The sequence below is a fragment of the Callithrix jacchus genome, chromosome 6 (genome assembly GCF_049354715.1).
Source record: "Callithrix jacchus isolate 240 chromosome 6, calJac240_pri, whole genome shotgun sequence".
Classification (NCBI taxonomy): Eukaryota; Metazoa; Chordata; class Mammalia; order Primates; family Cebidae; genus Callithrix; species Callithrix jacchus.
The window spans coordinates 102,374,100-102,398,944 of NC_133507.1; the positions used below are offsets into that span (position 1 = coordinate 102,374,100).

The 24,845-nt window shown below is 41.3% G+C and overlaps 1 long non-coding RNA gene across 1 annotated transcript; it reads right to left on the reverse strand.

Moving 5' to 3' along the window:
- Window positions 1-1,199: 1,199 nt before the first annotated feature.
- On the reverse strand, window positions 1,200-24,328 carry LOC144576811 (uncharacterized). Its single transcript, XR_013519358.1, has 3 exons — window positions 22,737-24,328; window positions 5,994-6,058; window positions 1,200-5,203 (listed from the first exon to the last, which is right to left on the reverse strand). It is a non-coding gene; the product is annotated as an uncharacterized LOC144576811 (long non-coding RNA).
- Window positions 24,329-24,845: the final 517 nt, after the last annotated feature.

The window sequence follows — 24,845 nt, forward strand, 5'->3', positions numbered from 1 at the left end:
CCATCTATCTCCACACTGTTGCAGAGTGCCCTTTCCATGCAAATGTGCACAAATTTCAAGTCACACTCACGGCTTTTGGAATCCTTTAAAATCTTGAGCTGTGTAGTCAAGACCTATCACAGTCTGTTCTCTGCCTGGCTCTCTAACTGACTTCTCAGCCTCTACCTCTTGTATCTCTATACAAGCATCACTGTACAAGCATCACTCCTTCTCCACAGGAACTGCTTAACGTTACTCTGAACACGCTCTGCTGTTTCACAGCCCCTGCCTTCCCACAGGCCACCTAACTGCCAATGTCTGACCAGGCTGTGCTCATCTCTCAGAGGGAAGGGTGAGCTGTCCCAGCATCAAACATGTTTACACAGAACTGAAAAGTGGAGTCATTGGACCTCTGAGACCACAAAACTGTGAACAATGGCCATACACATGGTTTTGTTCAGCTACTGCTCCTCTGGCACCTGTCATATTTCTCTCTGTAACAGTGAATTGAATTGAGTGAGGGGCCATCAAAAATCCATGCTAGCAGAATAGCCATAGATCTAACAATAAAGAAACTACATACCGGGAACTTGGTTCCAATTTCATTTCATCCTCACAGCAGCTTTGTGGGTGGGTATTATCCTTCCATTCATTGGATGAGAAAAGTGCTCTAAAATATGAGAAGGAAGTGATATTGGTCTCTTCTCCCTAGGGGCCGGCTCATTGTGCCCCAAGGAGACAAATTCAACTCTAAACCAAGTCTTCTGCCCTTCCTTAAAATTTAAAATGAAGAATGGCCTATGGCATGCATGTGCGCACATGCACACACACACACACACACACACACACACACACAGTTTCTTTGCAGCACAAAGAACACACGTTTTATTTGAATGGGAAAATGCTGGGAACAACCTAGCTGTATATCAGCAGAGGATGTACTAAGAAAGCTGTTAAAAAAAAATAAGCTATACAGAGATATGCAAGCATATTCAGGATATCTTTTTAGCTAGAAGAGAAAAAATGCAAGTTGTAGAAGAACAAGAATAGAGTATGCTACCTTTGAGTAAAAAGAGGGAGAAAAGTTAGAATATAGTGGTATTTGCTTGTATATTCATAAAGAAAATAAAGAATATATGTGGTATTTGCTTGTATATTCATAAAGAAAATAACAAATAACAACCGTGAATACCTACAGGAGATTGGGATGAGAAATGGGTGTTTGAAAGACAGGAGTAAAGGGAACTTTTTCTACCTTTTTAAATATTTTCAAGCATATAAATGTATTGCCTATTCAAAAATTAAATTTTTACAAATATTTGCCATTTGTATACCCCTTTGTGGATTAAAAAGCTATCCCACATGTGTCATCTCATAGAATTCTCACAAGTCTATTGTGGCTGATTCACAAATACAGATGTCTTCTGAGAAAGGGCTTCTGAGGGTCCCTGATGACCACCACAGGTACTTCCATACAGGCACAGGCAATTCCTGCTTGCCTGACCTTGTGGGGCTGCCCCTCAGCTCCTACTTCAACCAGACTGCCCACAATGCTTAGTTTACTTGGCGTCTCTCGGTCTGAGCAGGCAGCCGTTGTAGGTAGGGGTCTCCCATGATGGCTCTAGCCCAACTATTCTCCACAGGGTCCAGATGGCTTGCTGCCCCACTGGAGTCCTCTCTCCCCCTGCTGCCAATGGCGGCTCCACGCACTTATCATTTTCACCCCAAATTCTAAGAGATGCCTCAGGTTCTCTTGAGGACTCTTCCATGTTCACATTCTAGCAACATCAAGGAAAAGGCTTATGAGTTCCTGCACTCTGGACATATCCAGAGGGGCTTCTTGAAGCTCTCCTCACATGACCTGTCAGGCAGTGGCAGGGCTGCTGGGAAGGGCCATATCCGTAAATGCTCATGATCCACAAATCCCTTCCTCCTTTGTGTTAGTATAATTAAAAAATTATGTCATTAGAACATCACTATCCTGCAACTCCTAAGAAATTAACAAATATGACCATTGAGAAACACCAGTACTGGCATCCAAAAAGAACAAAAACCAGACATTATGTGGATCTTGGTGAAAGAACAGATCACCAGCTACCATCTTGTCAAGGAATTCAAGCTGAATCTGATCGAGCCTCTGGATCCATCTACCAATATGCAGAAAATACAGAAAACAGAGGGACATGTCTAACTGTGCCTAGGATTTTCCATCAGCAAAATTCAGACTTTGAGCTGTTCTATGGGTCGAACAGAGCCTTGACTCTATGGATAAAGAAAAAGAAAGGGACGAAAAGAGACTTGTAAATGAAAAGATATTTAAAAGGCCAAGTTTTTTACATGGGTGAAACTAGATAAACTGTATTGTCTGGATGCACACTGGATGATAAAGCCATAAAAAAATGAAGAGATGTGAGTACTATAAAGTTAGCCTGTGTTTGGGAGAAGGGAAGGGCCTATATTTGGGATGGGATATAAAGAAGGATTCTAGGATGGCTAGCAAAGTTTTGTTTATTTCCCTGGATAGTGATTAAAAGGATGTTTGCCTTATAATAATTCACTAGGCTGGAAGCTTTGATTATCTGAATCTGTTTCATTTTACAATGCAACATGTACAGGAAAAGGAGAAAAGCAAAGACAAATTATATGGGGAAAATAATCTGAAAAAAAATTTCCCCTTTGTGGCAGGCAGAATAATGGACCCCAAAGATATCTACCTCCTAAATCCCAGAACCTGTGAATTTGTTCCTTATATGGCAAAAGGGACTCTGCAAATGGGATTAGGTTAAGCATCTTGCAATGGGGAGGTGATCCTGCCTTATCTGGGTGGACCTAGGGCAATCACAAGGGTTCTTTTTTTTTTTTTTTGAGACAGGGTTTTACTCTTGTCACCCAGACTAGAGTGCAGTGGCACCATCTCAGCCCACTCAACCTTTGCCTCCAGGGTTCAAGCAATTTTCCTGCCTCAGTCTCCCTAGTGGCTGAGATTACAGGCATCCACCACTGCATCCAGCTAATTTTTGTACTTTTGGTAGAGATGGGGTTTAATCATGTTGGCCAGGCTAGTCACAAACTCCTGACCTCAGCTGATCTGCCTGCCTCAGCCTCCCAAAGTGCTGGGAATTACAGGAGTAAGCCATGCGCTCAGGCACAAGGGTTCTTAAAAGTGAAAGTGGAAGGCTCCTGTTTCACAGCCCCTGCCTTCCCATAGGCCACCTAACTGCCAATGTCTGACCAGGCTGTGCTTACCTCTCAGTGGGGAAGGGTGAGCTGTCCCAGCAACAAACACATTTACACAGAACTGAAAAGTCAGTGTTAGAGAAACAGATGTAAAGACAAAATCAGAAGATGGAGCGATGTAGTCCCTGGCTTTACAAATGGAATCAGGACACAAGCCAAGGAACACGGGCAGACTCTAAAAGTTGGAAAAGGCAAATATTCTTTTAGGGTCTCCAGAAAGAATGCAGCCCTTGATTTTGGCCAAATGATATCTATTTTTAACTTCTGCCCTCTAGAACTGTAAGGTAATAAACTTGTGTTGTTTCCAGCCACCAAGTGTGTTATAAACAGTTGTGACCACAATAGGAAACCAAGAGAGCCTCTCTCATAAAGGCAAGCAGTAGCAGAAGGGCTAATGGTCACAAATCTAGCGTGGTTTTGTGGAATGTTTGTCAAATATTGTGTCTCAGCTTTGGTCTTCAAACAAAACTCTTCAATAACAGGAAACACTTCATTTGAATTCTGTTTTATTAAGCAGAAGGAGGTTCTTGGAAGGACAGCACTAGAAAACTCACGGAATCAGTGAAACACTATAAAACCAGCCCGGGTTACAGAGAGAACTAACAAAGCTGCAGAGCTCAAAAAAAAAAAAAGGGAAGATTGTGTTCACAGAGAGCCCACTGAGTTGAATGTAACCTACCTTCTAAGTCTACTCAACTGGAGGGCAGGGATGCAAGTCTTCTGTCACCCACGGTGGGAGCCAGGCACCTGGATTTTTATCACACCAAGACCCGATAGAAGGAAGAGGTGGGGATGGATGCTGAGTGGCCAAAAACTGGTAAATATTTACTGTCATTTATATATTAATGTCATTTCTAAATTTGTTAATGCACTTGTCTTAGTCCATCAGCTGCAGAATGTGAGAGGCTACCACAGACCAGGTAGCTTATAAACCACAAAAATATACTGTTGTTTATATATATAACTGTAGACCAGGTAGCTTGTAATCTGAGAAACTACCGTAGACCAGGTAGCTTATAAACAACAAAAATATATTGTTTGCAGTTCCCAAACCTGATACTGGAACTGCAAGCAATATATTCCTGCAAACCCAAGATCAAGATACTGGCAGCTTTGGGGTATGGTAAGGGCCCATTTCTTGGTTCACAAAATGTACCATCTTGCTGTTTCCTGGCATGATGGAAAGTATATGTATTAGTTCTTTTTCATGCTGCTAATAAAGACATACCCAAGACTGGGTAATTTATCGAGAAAAGAAGTTTAATGGACTAAGATTCCACATGGCTGGGGAATCACAATCATAGTGTAAGGCAAAGGAGAAGCAAAGGCACATATTACATGGTGGCAGGCAAGAGAGAATGAGAGCCAAGCAAAAGGAGAAACCCCTTATAAAACCATCAGATCTCATGAGACTTATTCACTACCACAAGAGCAGTATGGGGGAAACTGCCCCCATGATTCAATTATCTCCCACCATGTCCCTCTTACAACACATGGGAATTATGGGTGCTAAAATTCAATATGAGATTTGGGTAAAGACACAGCCAAACCATATCAGGGCTGGAGGTCTCTCTCATATATCCCCATTCATGAAAGATTGAGCCAAGGTATTTTCCAGGTGAGGAGATCTGAAGAGACTACAGAGACAAAAGGGACAGAAGACCAAGAAGGGAAGCAGTAGAGAGAAGGGAAGAGGAAAAAGGCAGTGAGAGAGGGAGAAGAGCCTAGGGAGAACCCTGAACGTGAGCTCCCCACCTCTCCTACTCACTCAGGGCTAGTCTCAGCAGACCTCAACCCCTGGAGTTTGGCCTCGCCATAATTCAACCAAATTACACAGATTTATATCCAGAAAAAAAAACAGAAGTAGACTCTTTTCATTAATTATATTAATGCAATGAGAATATATGTGGCTTCTTTCTCTCCTCAGTAGGACTACTTTTTTTGCTGTCTTTTGCAAATCTCCACTCGAAGTCCTTTTCATCACCATCTAGAGAAAGGAAATGCTGCATTTTAATATTGCTGTAGGCACAGTTTGACCTTTAAATCGCACTATTTAAATATTAATGACACAGCAGGAAAGCAGCCTACTGACAGGTGTTAAACAAGTCAGACCAAATAGGACACTAAATCCGTGAGCGCCTTTGAAACTCCCATTAGAGATAATGAGGAGTAGGCATGTATTTCCACACATTGTCCAGCACTAGGCTGCTCCACATCCAGTCAGAATAAATTAACTGAACATGGTGTCTGAAGGGAAAGAAATCACTATTCTTCCTTCAAAATGCTGCTTAATGACTTCTGCAGCTCCACATGACAATAACAGGAAAGGGTCTGTTTGTTTCTCAGACTTGGAAGTCAAGGCACATTGCTTGCTAAGGCTGGATTTCACACTGAAGAATGACAGCAGAAGCCTTGCCTCACAAAGGCCCCAAACAGACCTTCCTACCTGCCCACATTTTCCACCTCGTTTGACAACACCAGGTACTCCTGAGTCACGGTAGGGGTCTCTTGGATACTTTAGTTGGAAACTGAGACATCAGAGGCTGCTATGACTTATCCTTTGTAAGACACCCATTGAATCAGGGCCATCTTGGTTCTCTTTCCAAATATCCCAGGCCAAGGTTTTCTCAACCTCAACACAACCAACATTTGGAATTGGATAGTTCCAGCTGTAACAACCAAAAATGTCTCCAGATACTGCTAATGTCACCCGAGGCAAGGGCAAAATGACCCCCAGTTGAGAACCACTGGCTTAAGCAAATTTACTAATTATATACCTCAGCGATGTGGTAGGGGACGGCAACATTTCACCTCTAAACATCTCAGGATTTTTCAGCTGGGCCTGAAAATAAAATTGACATAAGACAGACCAACAGGGGACAAGCATGCAAATTTACTTAATACAAGCTTCATATTGCACAGGAATCTTTGTGAGAAGACACGAAGTTGCAGGAAGAAGCAAACATATACCGAAATAGGCAGTGAGTGGGGTGCAGCAGTGGCAAGGAGGATAAGGATTAGCCAAAAATGGTTTGCTCAGATTTCCGTTGCCCTCAACTTTTCATCCTTGATGATAAGAATGTTGCTTTTGACTTTCTTCACAGAACTGGAAAAAACCACCATGAACTTCATATGGAACCAAAAGAGAGCCCGCATAGCCAAGTCAATTCTAAGCAAAAAGAACACGGTGGGGGGCATCACACTACTGGATTTCAAACTATACTACAAGGCTACAGTAATCAAAACAGCATGGTACTGGTACCAAAACAGAGATATAGACCAATGGAACAAAACAGAGACACCAGAGGCAACACAACATATCTACAACTATACAATCTTTGATAAACCTGACAAAAACAAGCAATGGGGAAAGGATTCCCTGTTTAACAAATGGTGTTGGGAAAACTGGCTAGCCATGTGCAGAAAGCAGAAACTGGACCCCTTCCTGACACCTTACACTAAAATTAACTCCAGATGGATTAAAGACTTAAACATAAGACCTGGCACCATAAAAACCCTAGAAGGAAATCTAGGCAAAACTATCCAGGACATAGGAGTAGGCAAGGACTTCATGACCAAAACACCAAAAGCATTGGCAACAAAAGCCAAAATAGACAAATGGGACCTAATGACACTCCACAGCTTCTGCACAGCAAAAGAAACAGTCACTAGAGTGAATCGGCAACCAACAGAATGGGAAAAAATTTTTGCAGTTTACCCATCTGACAAAGGGCTGATATCCAGAATTTACAAATAACTCAAACAGATTTACAGGAAAAAAACAAACAAACCCATTCAAAAGTGGGCAAAGGATATGAACAGACACTTTACGAAAGAAGACATATATGAGGCCAACAATCATATCAAAAAATGCTCATCGTCACTGGTCATCAGAGAGATGCAAATCAAAACCACATTGAGATACCATCTCACGCCAGTTAGAATGGTGATCATTAAAAAATCTGGAGACAACAGATGCTGGAGAGGATGTGGAGAAAAAGGAACACTTTTACACTGTTGGTGGGAGTGTAAATTAGTTCAACCATTGTGGAAGACAGTGTGGTGATTCCTCAAGGCCTTAGAAATAGAAATTCCATTTGACCCAGCAACCCCATTACTGGGTATATATCCAAAAGACTATAAATCGTTCTACTATAAGGACACATGTACACGAATGTTCATTGCAGCACTGTTTACAATAGCAAAGACCTGGAATCAACCCAAATGCCCATTGATAATAGACTGGATTGGAAAAATGTGGCACATATACACCATGGAATATTATGCAGCAATCAGAAATGATGAGTTTGTGTCATTTGTAGGGACATGGATGAATCTGGAGAACATCATCCTCATCAAACTGACACAAGAACAGAAAATGAAACACCGCATATTCTCACTCATAGGTGGGTGATGAAAAATGAGAACACATGGACACAGAAAGGGGAGTACTAAACACTGGGGTCTATTGGGGGGAAAAGGGGAGGGCCAGTGGGAGGGGGAGGTGGGGAGGGATAGCCTGGGGAGAAATGCCAAATGTGGGTGAAGGGGAGAAGCAAAGCAAAGCACACTGCCATGTGCGTACCTACGCAACTGTCTTGCATGCTCTGCTCATGTACCCCAAAACCTAAAATCCAATAAAAAATTAAAAAAAAAAAAGAATGTTGCTTTCATTCTACCATAAGGAGGACACCTTTTGTATGAGAGTTTCATCTCCTGCTTTTAAGAAACAGAAGGAAGATCAGAGTGATCTTCTTTTTTTTTTTTTTTTGAGACAGAGTTTCACTCTTGTTACCCAGGCTGGAGTGCAATGGCGCGATCTCGGCTCACTGCAACCTCCGCCTCCTGGGGTTCAGGCAATTCTCCTGCCTCAGCCTCCTGAGTAGCTGGGATTACAGACACGCGCCACCGTGCCCAGATAATTTTTTTGCATTTTCAGTAGAGATGGGGTTTCACCATGTTGACCAGGATGGTCTTGATCTCTTGACCTCGTGATCCACCCGCCTCGGCCTCCCAAAGTGCTGGGATTACAGGCGTGAGCCACTGCGCCCGGCCCCCAGAGTGATCTTCTTACACCTGTTGTTTTTCAAATACCTTTAACTCAAAATCATCAATTTGCCAGAGTGGCATATTTTTAACCTCTTCAGTAACCTTATGTGGCTCCACAGCTGTTCAAAGTCCTCATTTCATAGCCCAACAGCCTGGACAACTCCCCTGCTGATTTAAGTTAACATATTCTTCATGGTGCTCTGGGCCAGAAAAGGGAATTAAAGTTGTGATGGGATGCATGATACCCAGAGGATGACTCTGATTCAGTCCCCTAAGATTGAACTAAGAGAAGGCATCCATAAGTCTTGGGGGAATTCTCTCTCTAACCATTCCGGATCTAAGATATTGTTTTAACAGCCATCTAAAACTGGATCTGACTCTACTTATTCCAGAAATAATATCTGTTGATCACAGGGCAATACACAATGAGTCATGGTAAAGACAATCAGGTTGTCATATTTTCATGTTTGCCAGACATTGTTTCTTCAAACCACTTGTACCCTTGATAAATGAAAGTGTGTGAATCTCCCAGAGTATGTCAACATAAACACATCTCGAATATCACAGTGGAACTTCTGGTCAACCAATATGTTCATGTGCTGTTTTGTACCGTCCAAAACTTAACCTATGCCAGTGGTCCTCAGAGTGTAGCCCCCAGACCCGCAGCACCAGCAGCACCAGGAGCTTGTTAGGAATAAAGACTCTTGGACTCCACTCAAGACCTACTCACCAGAGGATCTGACTGGAGCCTAGCACTCTGTGTTTAATTTAACAAGGCTACCAGGTGATACCAATACAGCTGAAATGTAAGACCCACTGACCTAGAAAATGAGTTTCATTGAGAAGTTAAACCAAACCCTAATTCATAAAATTGTTCATTTTCTTTCCTACTACTACCAAATTTAATCCAGCACTCTTTGCATGTAGTTTTACTGACATTATTAACACTGACAATATTGGTTGTAGGTGGATTAGAAAAAGAACTATCAACAGAATCCTAGCCTCACTTTCTCCCTTGATAGTTCTAAAATACATACAAATCTGGCTGACACCCACCAAATCTAAGACATTCCCTTTATCTCTCATACATACACATCATTCCATAACACATGTTTAATCAAAAGATAACATTACACTGGATAGTGTTCATGAGCACAGGTAGATATTTCACTTACAAGCTGCCATAGTTAATTATCTGGAAAAATATAAACATTCACATTTGGCCAAATTCCGTATACTTCTTCCCTCTGTATTCATTCTGCAAACTTCAGCTAGCTGTTCCACTGCCCGTCAGAAAAAAGCTCTGGAATTACAGAACTTACTGGTTTAAAAAAAAAGTCTGCTTCTAGTTGGCAATACATCACTGTTAACTAATATGGGAAATAAGGGTAGAGCTTAGTGGGGAAGGAACTGATGAACCCTAACAGATAGCTGTGTGAGAATGCTGGGCTGGCATCGCATATAAACACCCCAGAAAGAAGGTGAGGTTCAGTCCAGATAGGCTCTGCAGTTGGACTGCTGAAAGTCAAGTCCAAGATCTGCCTCTCTGGCCTTCCCTTGTAAAATGGGGATAATGGCTCCTTATAGAATTGTTGAGGATTACATGAGATAATCCATATAAAGCTCTTAGTTTTGAGCCTGGCATACAAGTGCTTGGTACATGACAGCTATTTCATATTTTTGTTATTGCCAAGCAAATCATTTCTGAAGTAGCCAAAGTTATATCATTAGAGATCAGAGTTGGGCTCACATGACTAGGCATTTCCTGTGCCTGGCACAGAGTGTATGCCTGCCTTGTCTCTCCTTCTCTCCCAAAGAACATTTCTGAGCACTTCTTATATCTCAGAACAATGGCATTGATAAAATGAGGCACAGACACTAAATAATTCTTGAGAAAGGAGAAATGGGGATTTACTAACCAAAGAGCACAAAGTTTTAGTAAAGCAAGATGAATAAACTACAGAGATGTACAACACTGTGCCTATCACCAATAACCATCAATTATACACTTAAATTTCTGTTAAGAAGGTAGATCTAATGTAAAGTGTTCTTATCCCAAAAGGATAAAAAAAAATTTTTTTAAGTGAACCTATCCAAGTTACACACAGCTAGTAAGAAGCAGAGCCTGGACTTAAACTCAGACAACTTGTCCCCACAGGGCCTACACGTAACAGCTATATTATGCTGCCTCTCCATAAATATTTAAATATTAACTTGGCAAATGCAAACACATCTAAGAAAGTTAAAAATTAATCATTAACACCTTAGCAGAAAACCTTAGCACTAACACATTAGCACCATAGACTCGGAAAGCAGGCATTACAGTCAAAAATAATTGAACCATGGTCTAGGCCATTTTTATTGTGTTTAAAGAGAAAAGCAACAAGTGTAGAGTTCTTGGGGTTACTAGGAGCACATGCTTCCAAATCAGACTAAGCTAAAGAAGTTGTTTGAGATCTCTTAGCTTCAGTTTCCACATTTGTAAATTGGATTTAAGAATACCTACCTCATGGGCTTGCTGTAAATATCAAATAGTGTCTGGCACAAAGTAGCCACTCAGTTTTCATTGTTGCCAGGAAAGAGCAATCTTTCTGTAGAAAGTAGCCTAGGATGTGGTGTCACAACCTAGGGGCATGAGGAAGACATGAAGTGTCTACCTCCAACCCAGGCATAATAAAAGCTGAGACAGGAGTGAAAGGAATGAAGACTACTTTGCTCAGAGTCAGTCTTCTGGAACCATTCATAACCAGATTAATGCACTCCAGGGGCTAAATTTATGGCAAATGTGGATCTTACTTTCTTAAAACCAGCTGGAGGATATAGGTGCTTTTTTGAAAAGTGAAAAACTGGGTGATGTTATTCGAGGATGAATGACTGGAGCTGGAAGAATTGTTTTCCAGCCTTCCATAGACACAAGACATAACTCTTCAACAGCAGAGATTGTCAACAGGAATTTCTACACAGAAAACCATGAAAGTATATGTCAAGAAAGAGGTTTGTTTACGTGCTAGTGTAATGTATAGTAGGCCCAGGCAGACATAAGTCTTCTTACAATAGACTACTACAGGAAGCTTGCTTATCTGCACCTACACCAAAACCATGACTACAAAAATCAGGTAAAGACCATCTAATCAAGGCACCTGAATGAAGTCATTTGAATCTTCACTGATAAATGATATTTAAAAGGCTGCAATAGAATCTGTTAAATGGGTGGTCCAACATTTCATAGTGAAAACAGATACAATTTACTATGCATATGGATATCTAACAGACCACAGAGATGAATGAATTCTGATATCCAACTCCATTTCATTCTTACTAAGAAACTAGTAATGATACTGGCACATAGCAGTCATTCAGTAAATATTTGCCAAATATTTAATAAAACCAGTAGGACTACAGGAAAAATTCTGGTCTGGGCTATATCATTCCAGGTCCTGGGGAGCCTTCTGTGGGTCACACATTGACCACTCCACACCATTCTGAAGAATGGTTGCACCATACTGCAGTTCTTTGTCTATTCAAACTACATGTCATATTTCTCCTTAGAAGTTGCATTTTGTCTGAGTAGACGGCCTCTCTAAAGGCTCTGGTAATGATATGTATGAGCATTTTCTATTTAGAATTCATCACAAAGTTGGTATTCCAGTGCATAGGGCCTCAGTGATTCCAATGTTGCACCATCTGACATCCTCTCATTCCCATTCAGAAACGGTACCTCAGCATGTGTCTCAGTCATCACTCCACGCCCAGTATTATGTGGGCTTCTTACATATTCCAAGGACCAGTGAGTTAATAGGTAGCCTTTACAGACCCAGGGCCACAACTAGAGCTCTGTTCCAGAAGTGTAAATGAAAGAAATAGAAGCCAGCATTTCTGATTTTAGTTTGGAGAGAAATCCTTTGTGAAAATACTCACATGCACACCAGTGAAGGAAACAGTACAAAAAAACACATCAGCAAGTCCAGACTCTTATGGTACACCCCTAGGACATGCCTAATCAGAGAGCACTGAGCACAGAATTAACTAGGTCACTAATAGAAGGTTTCATAGAAAATGTGACCTTTGAATTAGGTAGAAAATGGAGTAAAGAACAGAGATTGAAAGAAAGAATTTGGGAGAAAAATAAAGACCAAAAAAGTGTAAATGCTCACAACTGATAAGATAGATGGTGAGATGGTCCTCATCCTGTCATTCAGCAATGAAAAGTTAATAAGGAGATCCAAATTACTCTCACCTGTGAGAATAACTTCACTCCATAAAACCCTTAGAGTCTAACCTGGCCCTTAAAATAATTCATCTTGAGGCAGAGGCAGAGCGATATGGACAAATGAAAGCCTCCATTGATCTCCCCACAGGAACACCAAATTTAACAACAGGCTACACAAAAAGCACCTTCATGAGAACCAAAAATCAGGTGAGCAGGTATCTGGTTTTAACTTCATATCACTGAAGAAAGCACTGAAGAGGATATTTTTTAAAAATCTGGAATTCCTGACACCGTCCTTCCCACATGCTCCAGCAGTGGCTGAGGGGTGCAAAGAGAGAGTCTGTGGCTTGGGAGAAGGGGAGCACAACAATTCTGGGAACTCAGGGCTGCCAACAATGGGCAGAGCTCAGCTGGTGCCCATGGAGGGGGCATTTAAACAAGCCCTAGCCAGATGGGAACAGCCCATTCTAGCAGTTGGAACTTGACTTTCCACAAGCCACGCCCTCATTGGCTAAAGGGCTGTGGGGCTCTAAAGAAACTTGAAAGGCTTTCAAAGCCACAAAGATTGCAATTCCTAGGCAAGTGCTAATGCTATGCTGTGCTTGGCACCAGTGGAATTGAGGGGCATGCAATCTAGTGAGACACTAGCAAGAACAGCTAAGGAAGTGCTTACACCATCTCTTCCCCAGTCCCAAGCAGTACAGCTCACAGCTCTGAAAGAGAACCCTTCCTTCTACTTGAGAATAGGATAGAGAAAAGTAAGGAGGACTTTGTCTTGCAACTTGAATACCAGCTCAGTCACAGTAAGATAGGGCACCAGACAGAGTCCTGAGGATCCCATTCCAAGCTCTAGTTCCTGCATGACACACCTTGGGCCAGAAGGCAACCTGCTGCCTTGAAGAAAAGGACCCAGTTCCAGCAGTATTCATCACCTTCTGACTAAAGAGCCCTGAAGAATCAACAGTGGTACCCATGTAGTACACAATGTGGGCCTTGGGCGAGACTGAGACATGCTGGCTTCAGGTGTGACCCAGCACATTCTCAGCTATAGTGGCTATGAGGAGACACCTCATCTTCTGAGAAAAGCAGAGGAAAGAGTAAAGGGAAATTTGTCTTGTGCTTAAGTACCAGCTTGGTCACAGTGGGGGAGAGCACCAAGCAGGCTCTAGGGTTCCTGATTTCAGGACTTGGCTGTTGGACAGCATTTCTTAACCTACCCTGGGCCAGAGAGAAGCCCACTTCCCCAAAGGCTAAGTCCCAAGCCTAGCAGCATTCACCACAAGCTGACTAAAGAGTCCTTGGCCCTTAAGTGAACATTATTGGTAGCCGGGCAGTACCCTCTATGACCCTGTGGTGGTGGTGGACACGCAGAGAGATTCTTCTGCCTGGGAAAAGGAGTAGAAAGATCAGGAAGGACTTTGGCGGTTTCAGTACAGCTCAGGCACAGCATAAAATAAAGTACCAGGTAGATTTCTAAGGTTTCTAACTCTAGGCCCTGCCTCCCAAACAGTATCTCTGCACCTGCTCAGCACCTAAGGAAACTCACCACCCTGAAGGGAAGGACACAAGACTGGCTGGCTTTGCCATCTGCAGATTTCAGAGCCCTAGGGCCTTGAGTAAACATAGGTGGTAGGCAGGTAATAGTTATAGAAGCCCTTGGATGAGACCTAGTGCTATGATGGCTTCAGATGTGATGCAGCACAGTGCTGGTGTCACCCCTCCTCTAGCTCCAGGCAGTTTAGCACAAAGTTACAGAGAGACAGACCTCATTTGTTTGGGAGGAAGCAAAGGGAGAAAACAAGAGTCTCTTCCTGGTAAACTAGAGAATTCTTCCAGAACTTATCCAAGACCACCAAACATACCTCTAGGAGCCTCAAAGAACCATAGCATTGCTGGGCTTGGGGTATCCCCTGATGCAGATGCAGCAGTAGTGACCAAAAAGTTATATCACAACATCCAAGTTCCTCTGAATACCTGGAAAGTCTTCCCAAGAAGGACAGATACCAACAAGCCCAGATTGTAAAGACTCCAATAAATACCTAACTCTTCCATGCCCAGAAATCAATGAACATGTACAATCATCAAGACTATCCAGGGAAACATGACCTCACTAAACAAACTAAATAAGGCACCAGGACCAATTCTGGAGAGACAGAGACACATGACCTTTCAAACAGAGAATTCAAAATAGCTATTTTGAGGAAACTCAATAAAATTGAACATAACAGAAAATGGGAATTCAGAATCCTATCAGACAAATTTAACAAAGAGATTGAAATAATTAAAAAGAATTAAGCAGAAATTTTGGAATTGAAAAATGCAAGTGACATACTGAAGAATGCCTCAGTCTCTTAACAGCAGAATTGATCAAGTAGAAGAAAAAATTAGTGAGCTTGAAGACAGGCTGTTCGAAAATACACAGTCAGAGGAGACAATAAAAAAGAATGAAGTGCACCCACAAGATCTATAAAATAGCCTCAAAGGGACAAATCTAATCATTATTGGCTTTAAAGAGAAGGGAGAAAGAGAGATAGTGGTAAAAGGATTATTCAAAGAGATAATAACAGAGAACATCGCAAACCTAAAGAAATATGTTAACATTTAAGTACAAGAAAGTTATAGAACACCATACAGATTTAACTCAAAGAAAACTACCTCAAGACATTTAACAATCAAACTCCCAAAGATCAAGGATAAAGGAAGGATCCTAAACGGAGCAAAAGAAAAGAAAAAAATAATATGTAATGAAGCTCCAATATGTCTGTCAGCAGACTTTTCAATGGAAGCCTTACAGGCCAGAAGACAGCAGCATGACATATTTGAAAAAAAAAAAAACAAAAAACAAAAAACACTTTTACCCTAGAATACTATATCCAGCAAAAATATCCTTCAGACATGAAGGAGAAATAAAGACTTTCCCAGACAAAGCTGAAGGTTTGCATCAACACCAGACCTGTCCTATAAGAAATGGTAATGGAAGTGTTTCAATCTGAAAGAAAAGAATGTTAATGAGTAAGAAGAAATCATCTGAAACTATTTCACTGCTAGGTATATAGGCCCAAAAGAGGAAATCAGTATATCAAAGAGATATCTGCACCACCCAAGTGTCAGTAACAGATGAATGGACACAGAAAATGTGATCCATATACACAATGGATTATCATTCAGCCATAAAAAGAATGAGATCCTGTCATTTGCAACCACATGGATGGAAATATAGGTCAGTATGTTAAGTAGAATAAGCCAGGCCCAGAAAGACAAACTTCTCATGGTCTCACTTATTTGTGGGAGCTAAAAATTAAAACAATTGACCTTATAGAGATAGAGTAGAATGATGGATACCAGAGGTTAGGAAGGGTTGTAGAGGGAAGAGAGGATGACTAATGGGTATAGAATCATAGTTAGATTTAATAAGACCTAGTATTTGGTAGCACAACAGAGTGACTATAGTCAATAATAATTTAATTATACATTTTAAAATAACTAATAGTGTAATTGCATCACTTGTAATGATAAATGTTTGAGGCGACAGATACCTTATTTATCCTAGTGTGACTATTATACGTTTTTATGCCTGTGCCAAAATATGCATTTACCCCATAAACATATACATTCCTGTATATCCCAAAAATCAAAAATAAAACTGAACAACCTGTGCCATAAAAATTATAGCATCTAAAATCAAAAAAGAAGGAGTCCGTCTTTTGCTGTAAATCTCTCTAGTAAGCAGAGATGGATGGAGACATTCAGCAATCTCCAAAAGGCTGGTCCTCTGATGCAAATCTATTGGACATATCTTGATTTTTATCTCACCCAGCTTCATGGGAAGAAGTTTCAAAAATTCAGACCATGTTCTGTATGACCTTTTAATTCAACTTCAAAGATACATCAAGCTAGACTATGTTAAGACATGGAGTACTAGGAAAGTCAGATGTTAAGGGCCTTCTCTCAGCTTTACCAGAAACTAAATGGTCCATTGTTGATGGGTCACTTGATTTCCATAAACCTAGGTTTTCTTATTAATTAAATGAGGATTAAACTAGATCAGGGGTTAGTAAATGACAGCCTGTGGATCCACCACCTGATTTGTAAGTAAAGCTTTATTAAAAGGAAGCCATGCTATTTATGTACATATTTTCTACAGCTGCTTGCTACAGTGGCACAGTTAAGTACTTGCAACAATGACTGTAGAGCCCATAAGGCCAAAAATATTTACTGTCTGGCCCTTAAAAACAACACAGAAAAATGCCAATCCATAAACTGGATCATCTATTAGTTTCCTTCTAAGTCTAAAATTACACAATACTAACTAATCAAAAAGAATGTGTTCATAAATAACAGTATTTTATTTAAGTTAGGACTCAACCATTGCAAATTTCACATAATTTGACCCAACCAACTTAAGAAAAAAAAAGTCACTGCTTATATTGACATAAGCTGAAAAGTCTATTGGTAAAATTAAGTTAATGTGAGGCCCATTTCAGGGCCCAAGCAATGTCACCAGGAATGAGCTCTTAACTCTATTTTTGATGGTTTTAACATCAAAATCCTCAGAACTGGGCCCAGTGGTTTATATTGTTATTGTCCACAGGAAGAAATAGAATCCAAGTTCCATAATACTGTACCGTCAGTCCCCAAATAGGGCCTTATCGATGACAAACCTGTCTTGGGTCTTGTGCCTATTCCTGAATGAATCACCATGGCAAGGAAGATGGAATGCACTGACTGGCTAGCTTACATCATGTGATACACCCTGGGTCCTAGACTAGCCTCAAAGCCCATGGGCCAAAAATGGGGAATTGGAGTACTCTTGCCACACAAAAAAAGGAGATTTATGCTGGGCACAAAAGCCACACACTTTCCCTGTAACAGAATAATAATCTTTCAGGCCAGTAGAAAGTTTCCTTCAATGGGAACAACAGACACTGGGAACTCCAAAAGTGGGGAAAGAGGAAGAGGCAAGGGTTGAAAAACTACCTATTGGGTACTATGTTCACTATTTGGGTGACAGGTTCAATTGAAGCCCCAACCTCAGCATCATGCAATATATCCATATAACAACTCTGCACATGTACCCTCTGAATATAAAATTGAAACCAAAAAAAGGAAAGGTTTCTTTGAAACTTTGGAAATTACATATAATGTACACTGGACAGGCATTGAGAAAAAAAAATCATTTGAAGCAACATAATTACCAGACAAAGTAAAAAATATGGAAAGTTAAGATGATATTAGTAACCATACACTAAAATTTTAAGCATAGGATGACTTTTTCATGAGGGCCAACTGTACGTCAATGAAATGACAAAGCTTTTTTATTACTTTAGTCACTTTAGTTTCAACAGGGATTCAGAAGCAAGATTATTTAAGAAAATTAAAAATTGCACAGTGAATTTATCTCCCTCACACATATCTTTTCAAGAATACTTGTTTCTGCTATTTGCTTCTGAGGAATCTTAAGACTTTTGGAAGGCATAGATTCTAAGTAGGTAGATAAGAAGGTCCCCTGATGAGCAGGCAATATTTGGTTTGTTGGTGAAAATTTTATCCAAGGTCAACTCTGTATGCCAGTCAAAGAGTTAAATCTGTACTCTCAGGCCCAGGGTACAGATATAAATAGCTTCCTCTGCTTAAAACCCATGAGCAAGACCAGTGATTTTCACCATGTTTCACCTAATCAAAAGGTATCTCCCTCCATGTCCTTTTAGACATACCAGTAATCGGAAGTTTTAAAATCTCCTCTCGGAGAAAGAATAGAATCTGTAAAAAAAAAAAAAAAAAAAAAAAAAAGCAGTGTGGAATCAGTAATCAGTAATTCCATTTCTATTCTAGAGGTCTTCCATAAAATTATGATCTTTTCTTAAATTCTACTTTTCTGTGGAAACCATTCTATGCAGAAGAAAGAAAGAGACAAGCAGGAGAGACACATTCTTGGATTGTTCACTCTGTGGCAGGAGCTTTACATGTGTAGGCTCTTTGGAGTCTCATTAACAATGGTAAGATGTAGTTTATTTTAACTGTTTTACAGATAAGGACAATATCATGCCCATACTCACAGACTTCATCAGCAATAAACACATATCCTCAATTAAACAAATATATATTCAACCCATGCATTCGCTCATGTTCATCTGATTTCGAAGGTTATGTTTCCCTTTAGTCTTTCGTCTCCCAGTGTTTCTTACCTATTTACAAATAAAAAAAGTGATCAACAGAAATGATGCCCTAACCTATTGGCTTCCTTTCTTTCCAAACTGAGTAGCTAACAGTCTTCTGAGTTTTTTTCCTCCCACTACCAATGGGAAAAGACTAAACAAGAGGTAAAAAGTGTCCTTTCCAAAAAGGCAGGTAGAAAGTAGAGGCTTTGACAAAGCAATCAGAGCAGGGGCACGGGAGCCACACAGCCTCAGAAGAAACCGCCTTGCTGACACCTTGATCTTGGACTTCCAGCCTCTAGCACTGTGAGGCACTACATTGCTATTGTTTAAGCCCCCCAGCCTGTGGTTCTTTGTTATGGCAGCCTGAGCAAATTAATGGTCAATACCACATGAAGACCTTGGAGTGGGGTGCAGGGAAAAGGTGGTAAAGCAAGGAAAAGGGTTGAGTTCTGCAACTCAGATGATGCACAGTACATGTGCAACAACAACGTAACCTGTAAACAGAATTATGCCAGAAAAGCAGAGGCTTGAAGCTGAAGGCAGACAGCAAAAGTGTAGCCCACCCCACCCAAAATTCCTAGAGAGGCTGGGTGAAATGGTATTCCCACTGGCTCTGGAATGGGTCCAGAACCAATTTTATTTGAATCTCAGTGGTCAGGGAACCTCAGCTGACAACTGGTTAATATAAAACTGATCTGAACACTTTGAAGGAGTGAGGGCAGCTCAGTTTTCTAGGTTAGGCAGCTCCAGGTAGCTCCTGATATAATCATGAGCCCTCCTTTCTACATCGCCTTTTTGGTATCACAGGTGGCAAAGAAATAAGGGGATTATTGGCTCTGGACACTCAGCATCATTAAGATTTTGGCTAATGCCCAGAAGTTTGGGAGTTATGATGCTTCGAGAGAAAATATCATTTACCCTTTCCCAACATGACTCAAGGGTTCTGGGGAAGAGTAGTGTGAGTCTCTAAGTGATGAGTGCAGAGCAAAACACTGGAAAAAGAATATTAACTGATTGGTGATGGCTAAAAGTAACACTTTATTTGTATGAACTTTCTGCTCTAATTTACAAGATAACATTTTTCTTCACCACAATAAAATTCACAGACAACAGAGACATCTGTTTATTGGTCTCCTGTCTCCTATTCATACTCATCAAGCATCTGGGTGGGGTGGTGGGAACTTCTAATTAATCTCCTCCTCCTCTGACTGAACACCTGATTCCAGTTTCCTTGTTGCACCCACAGGGGCCTCTTCCTGAATTGTAACTATAATCAGTTTCCTTGGGTGTTTTCAAATAATAATGATATATCCCATTTGCAGACAGAATCCCTTGGTGGTGAATGGCAAGCCTGGATGACCTTCCCCTCCCCTCTGCCAAGTAGGCATGAAAGGAACTAGAGAAGGCAGCTGTAGGGGAAGATTTTCACACCTGCAGGATCAACTTATCAGGTACCCAAGGACCAGAGAGTGACAGAAGGAGGGATTTTTATGATATGCCCCAAAGTACAATAAAGTCCTATCAAACACAAACTTACAAAGGACATTGCCTCTTCCTGGATGGTTGCTGCCACTTCTCACTCCAGGAGGCTGTTTCCATGCAATTCCCAATTAACCTACCTTATTGTCAAATTACCAAGACAATCCAGAAAAGCACTATGGGAGTTATGTGACTACGCTAAAAATTCAAGAAAAGTACTCAAATGTATAGCAGATGAATAAGTGTCTGGAACTCATCTCTACTACTAATTTTGTCTTTATTTAAAAAATTTTTATACTGTTCATTTTAAGCCTCTATCTAAAGATGTAAAGCTTTGGTGGCAGATTTCAGTAGCAAATGCACTTAGTAACAATTAGGTTGCAATAGTGTACTTGTGTCTTCCATAGCCCGCAGCCCTTTAGCTCTATCCCTTCCAAACAATTCTAGGCCATTTTCTGTAACACAACCCCAGCTGAAATCAAAGAAGAATATGAAACTTCAGAATACAGAATTTATACATGAAAAGCTGGAGGTGCTTGTGGGCTGCTAACATTTGGCTCAAACAGAGGGTTTGGTCTCCAAGATGCTAATGGAGTTTCTTACCCAATTAGGCAATAAGGAAATGGTACAGTTTAAAATCACGGTATTCAGAACCAAACAGGCCTGAGTCTCAATGCAGACTCTCATTAGCTTTCTACCTGATGACCCATGGTATAATCACTCAACATCTCTGAGCCTCAGTTTCTCTTTCATTAAAATGGAAATCATTACACATAACTTACAGTGTTTGTACTTAGTAAGTATTCAGTAAAAAGTAGATTTTCTTTAATTTTGTTTTGTTTTTGCAGCTACTGCTTCTGTTGAAATATAACAAAAGGAAGGATAGAATCCCAATAATGAGAAACTATTTCTCAGAGAATTTCATTATTGGAAGTAAAAAGAACACATTCTTCCTCTTTTTTTTTTTTTTACTGCATTTTAGGTTTTGGGGTACAAAATCACACGTGGCAGTGTGATTTTCTGCCTTCCTCCCCTTCACCTATATCTGGCATTTCTCCCCGTGCTATCTCTCCCCAACTCCCCACCCCCGCTGTCCCCCCAGTGTGTAGTGCTCCCCTCCCTGTGTCCATGTGTTCTCATTGTTCAACACCCACCTATGAGTGAGAACATGCAGTATTTCATTTTCTGTTCTTGTGTCAGTTTGCTGAGAATGATGTTCTCCAGATTCATCCATGTCCCTACAAAGGACACGAACTCATCGTTTTTGATGGCTGCATAGTATTCCATGGTGTATATGTGCCACATTTTCCCTGTCCAGTCTATCATCGATGGGCATTTGGGTTGGTTCCAGGTCTTTGCTATTGTAAACAGTGCTGCAATGAACATTCGTGTGCATGTGTCCTTATAGTAGAACGATTTATAATCCTTTGGATATATACCCAGTAATGGGATTGCTGGGTCAAATGGAATTTCTATTTCTAGGTCCTTGAGGAATCGCCACACTGTCTTCCACAATGGTTGAACTAATTTACACTCCCACCAGCAGTGTAAAAGTGAAGAACACATTCTTGAACAAAGAAAAGAAGCCCTGTCTGGTCTCTGCCAGGCCCAGATATCCCACTCTGCCCTATGGAGTTAAGATACAGCTATCATAAGATAGCCCAGAAAAGGTAGAAAAGCCCTTCCAGGCTGGGCGCGGTGGCTCACGCCTGTAATCCCAGCACTTTGCGAGGCCAAGGCAGGTGAATCACGAGGTCAAGAGATCAAGACCATCCTGGTCAACATGGTGAAACCCCGTCTGTACTAAAAATACAAAAAACTAGCTGGGCATGGTGGCGCGTGCCTATAATCCCAGCTACTCAGGAGGCTGAGGCAGGAGAATTGGCTGAACCCAGGAGGCGGAGCTTGCAGTGAGCAGAGATCATGCTATTGTACTCCAGCCTGGGTAACAAGAGCGAAACTCCATCTCAAAAAAAAAAAAGAAAATCCCTTCCAATTCTGACCCGCTTGAAAATTCCCCAGTTGTATGAAAATGGAGAGCAAACTATTTAAAGACTGCCAAAGGTAATGAAAGACCAATCAGAAATCACTCCAACTGAGTGAACAATCAGAGACTACATCAAGATTTCCTCTTTTTAATCTATGAAACTTTCCAAGCCCCTTCAAACTTTTGCTGAAATGAAGGTGACAGTAGATGTTTCCCTTGCAGCTGCAAGCTTATGAATACAGCATTTGCTAATTTGGTCTGTGTTGTTTTTTGTTTCTAACTGTGATAACATATCAATTCACCATAAGTCATTAATGAATCTCGAAGGGTTTGTTATCAGAGAGTAGGTAGGTCTGGAAGGGAAATGTCACAAGACACGTATGCTTGGATAGGATCTGGTGTGAGCCAGGAAGGAGAGTGTGGGGTGCCTCCTAAAGAAGAGGAACCTGGGGCATCCAACATGCACCAGATGGGTGCTGAGTTTCTGGAGTGAAGAAACAGATGAAGCTGAATGGGAGGAGGTTTTTTTTAAAGTGAAAAAATGCTGAAGACAGATTTTATCTAAGTCACACTTGTTTGTGGTGACTGGCATGAGAGACCTGTTTCAAAAACATTGCGATTGAGTTAAACACATCACCTGTTCTCAGCTGGAGAGCATACAAATTTGCTCCACTGAAGCAACACATTGTTTTGTTTTCATGTTGGATGTAACTTGGTGAGACACTTGACATCACAGATATGCCATAGAAGTCCTAGGGAGAGGAAAATTGCTTACATAAACCAGTGTATTTGAGGGAGGGACCAGTGTCCTGACATCCCTATTAGTTCCTGCTAAGATGCTCAGTGACCAAGTTGGCAAGACCCATTTAGAAGGTAGAATGTTCCCTGACCTGTGCCAAGCCGGGCCTCAGAGGTCTTTTGCCAAGACTCCCAAGTAGGTTTGTTCTCCCTTGGCTCAGTGGAGCATCCAGCATGCTGTGAGCAAGTAAACCTCAGGTTTCCACTTCTCATGGAGCCCACTCCCAATCCCTTCCCTGGTCATAGAGAAAACATCCTGAGTTTCTGAAGAGAAGAGGCTCAAGCCAGTGCTGCCTTTTCAACTTCCATGAAGAGCCCATCTCCCCATTTCTTAGATGAGCTTCCCCTTTCCAAATACTATCTAGGTAGGGCCACGTAGACACTTGGCTACTGACATAGTTTGGGTGTTTGTGCCTGCCCTAATCTCATACTGAAATGTAATCCCCAGGGTTGAAGTTGGGGTCTGGTGGAAGGTGTTCAGATCATGGTAGGCAGATCCCTCATGAATGGCTTGAGCCATCCCCTTGGTGATAAATGGGTTCTTGCTCTGAGTTCACACAAATCCTGGTCATTTAAAAGTGTGTGGCCCCTCCTTCCCCACTGTCTCTCACTTGCTCCTGCTTTTGCCATGTGACATGCCTTTTCCCCCTTCACCTCCCACCATGAGTAAAAGCTTCCTGAGTCCTCCCCAGAAGCAGATATCAGCACTATGCTCCCTGTACAGCATACAGAACTGTAAGCCAATCAATCCTCTTTTCTTATAGATTACTCAGTCTCGGATACTTCTTCATAACAATGCAAGAATGGCCTGATACAGCTCCTTTCACATACTGAGACCAGGAAAAAAACACTCTCAGTCTTTAAGTTTCCTACTTTATTGGGGACCTTTGTGCAAATAAGGAAAAAGTGTCCCTTCCTCAAGATAACATCACTCCCTCTGTTAAAAATTTTTCCAGACTTGTTAGAACAAAACATTGATTTCTGCCAAAATTTTTACAATAAATATATAAAGCCATGATGTATAAACTATAACGGAGACCCTTTAAAGAGGCACACACAACCTGCACAATTTGTAAGCATGACTTATAACAGTATGTGAAAGCTCTGAAAGCAGAGAACAGCAAAAAGCAGGATGCAAAATGAAACCCAGTCTAAGAGGACATGGATGCTGACTGCTCTAACTTGCCTTAAGAATGCATACCATCTGCATGGCTTCTGCACGGTGCCCGTTTCCAATCTAAATTATGTATCAGGTGGTCTTCTATGAGACACATTCATGCAGAATGCAGACCAGAGGCCTCCAAAGTGCTATGAAAAATAACTGAAGCCCTCTTCTCTTCTCTGAATCTTTAAAAGTTATCAGTATCTTACCTCGTGGAGAGAAAAGACCCCAGAAGTCAGTCATCAACCTGCAAATGCCAGCTTTCCACTAACACCAGGGATAAGCCGCATTCACGGCCCAGTGACAAGAAAAACATTCAATACATTGTGCTCAGACAATTACTCCAACACTAGGAGTCAACATAGCTCTAAAACCACCACATTTGGCTTTATTCACTGAGTGATCCTTGGCAGAGAGTTAAAGAGCTACGCTCTGTAGACTGGCACGATACAAAGATCATTTAAGTGCCTGGAGGGGATGGGTGGTAAAGCCAACGTACATTCAAACATACCAGCTTCTGCAGAGCTGAAAAAGGAAATCCACAAAAATTGGCAAGAAGAGCCAGCAATCCGTCTTCATGCTGTCAGTGAACTGAGACCTATAGGGAACATCTTACGGTGTATGTCCCAGGGTGACAATCTACCATGACAGAAGATTTTGGGGATGAATCCTATTGTCTACTCTAACCTGTCTCCATGAGGCAGTGCACAGCTCACATTCAGCAAACTCCTACAGACCATTTCAGAACAGGAATGCCATGAAGAGTCACTGCCTCACCACTGCTTC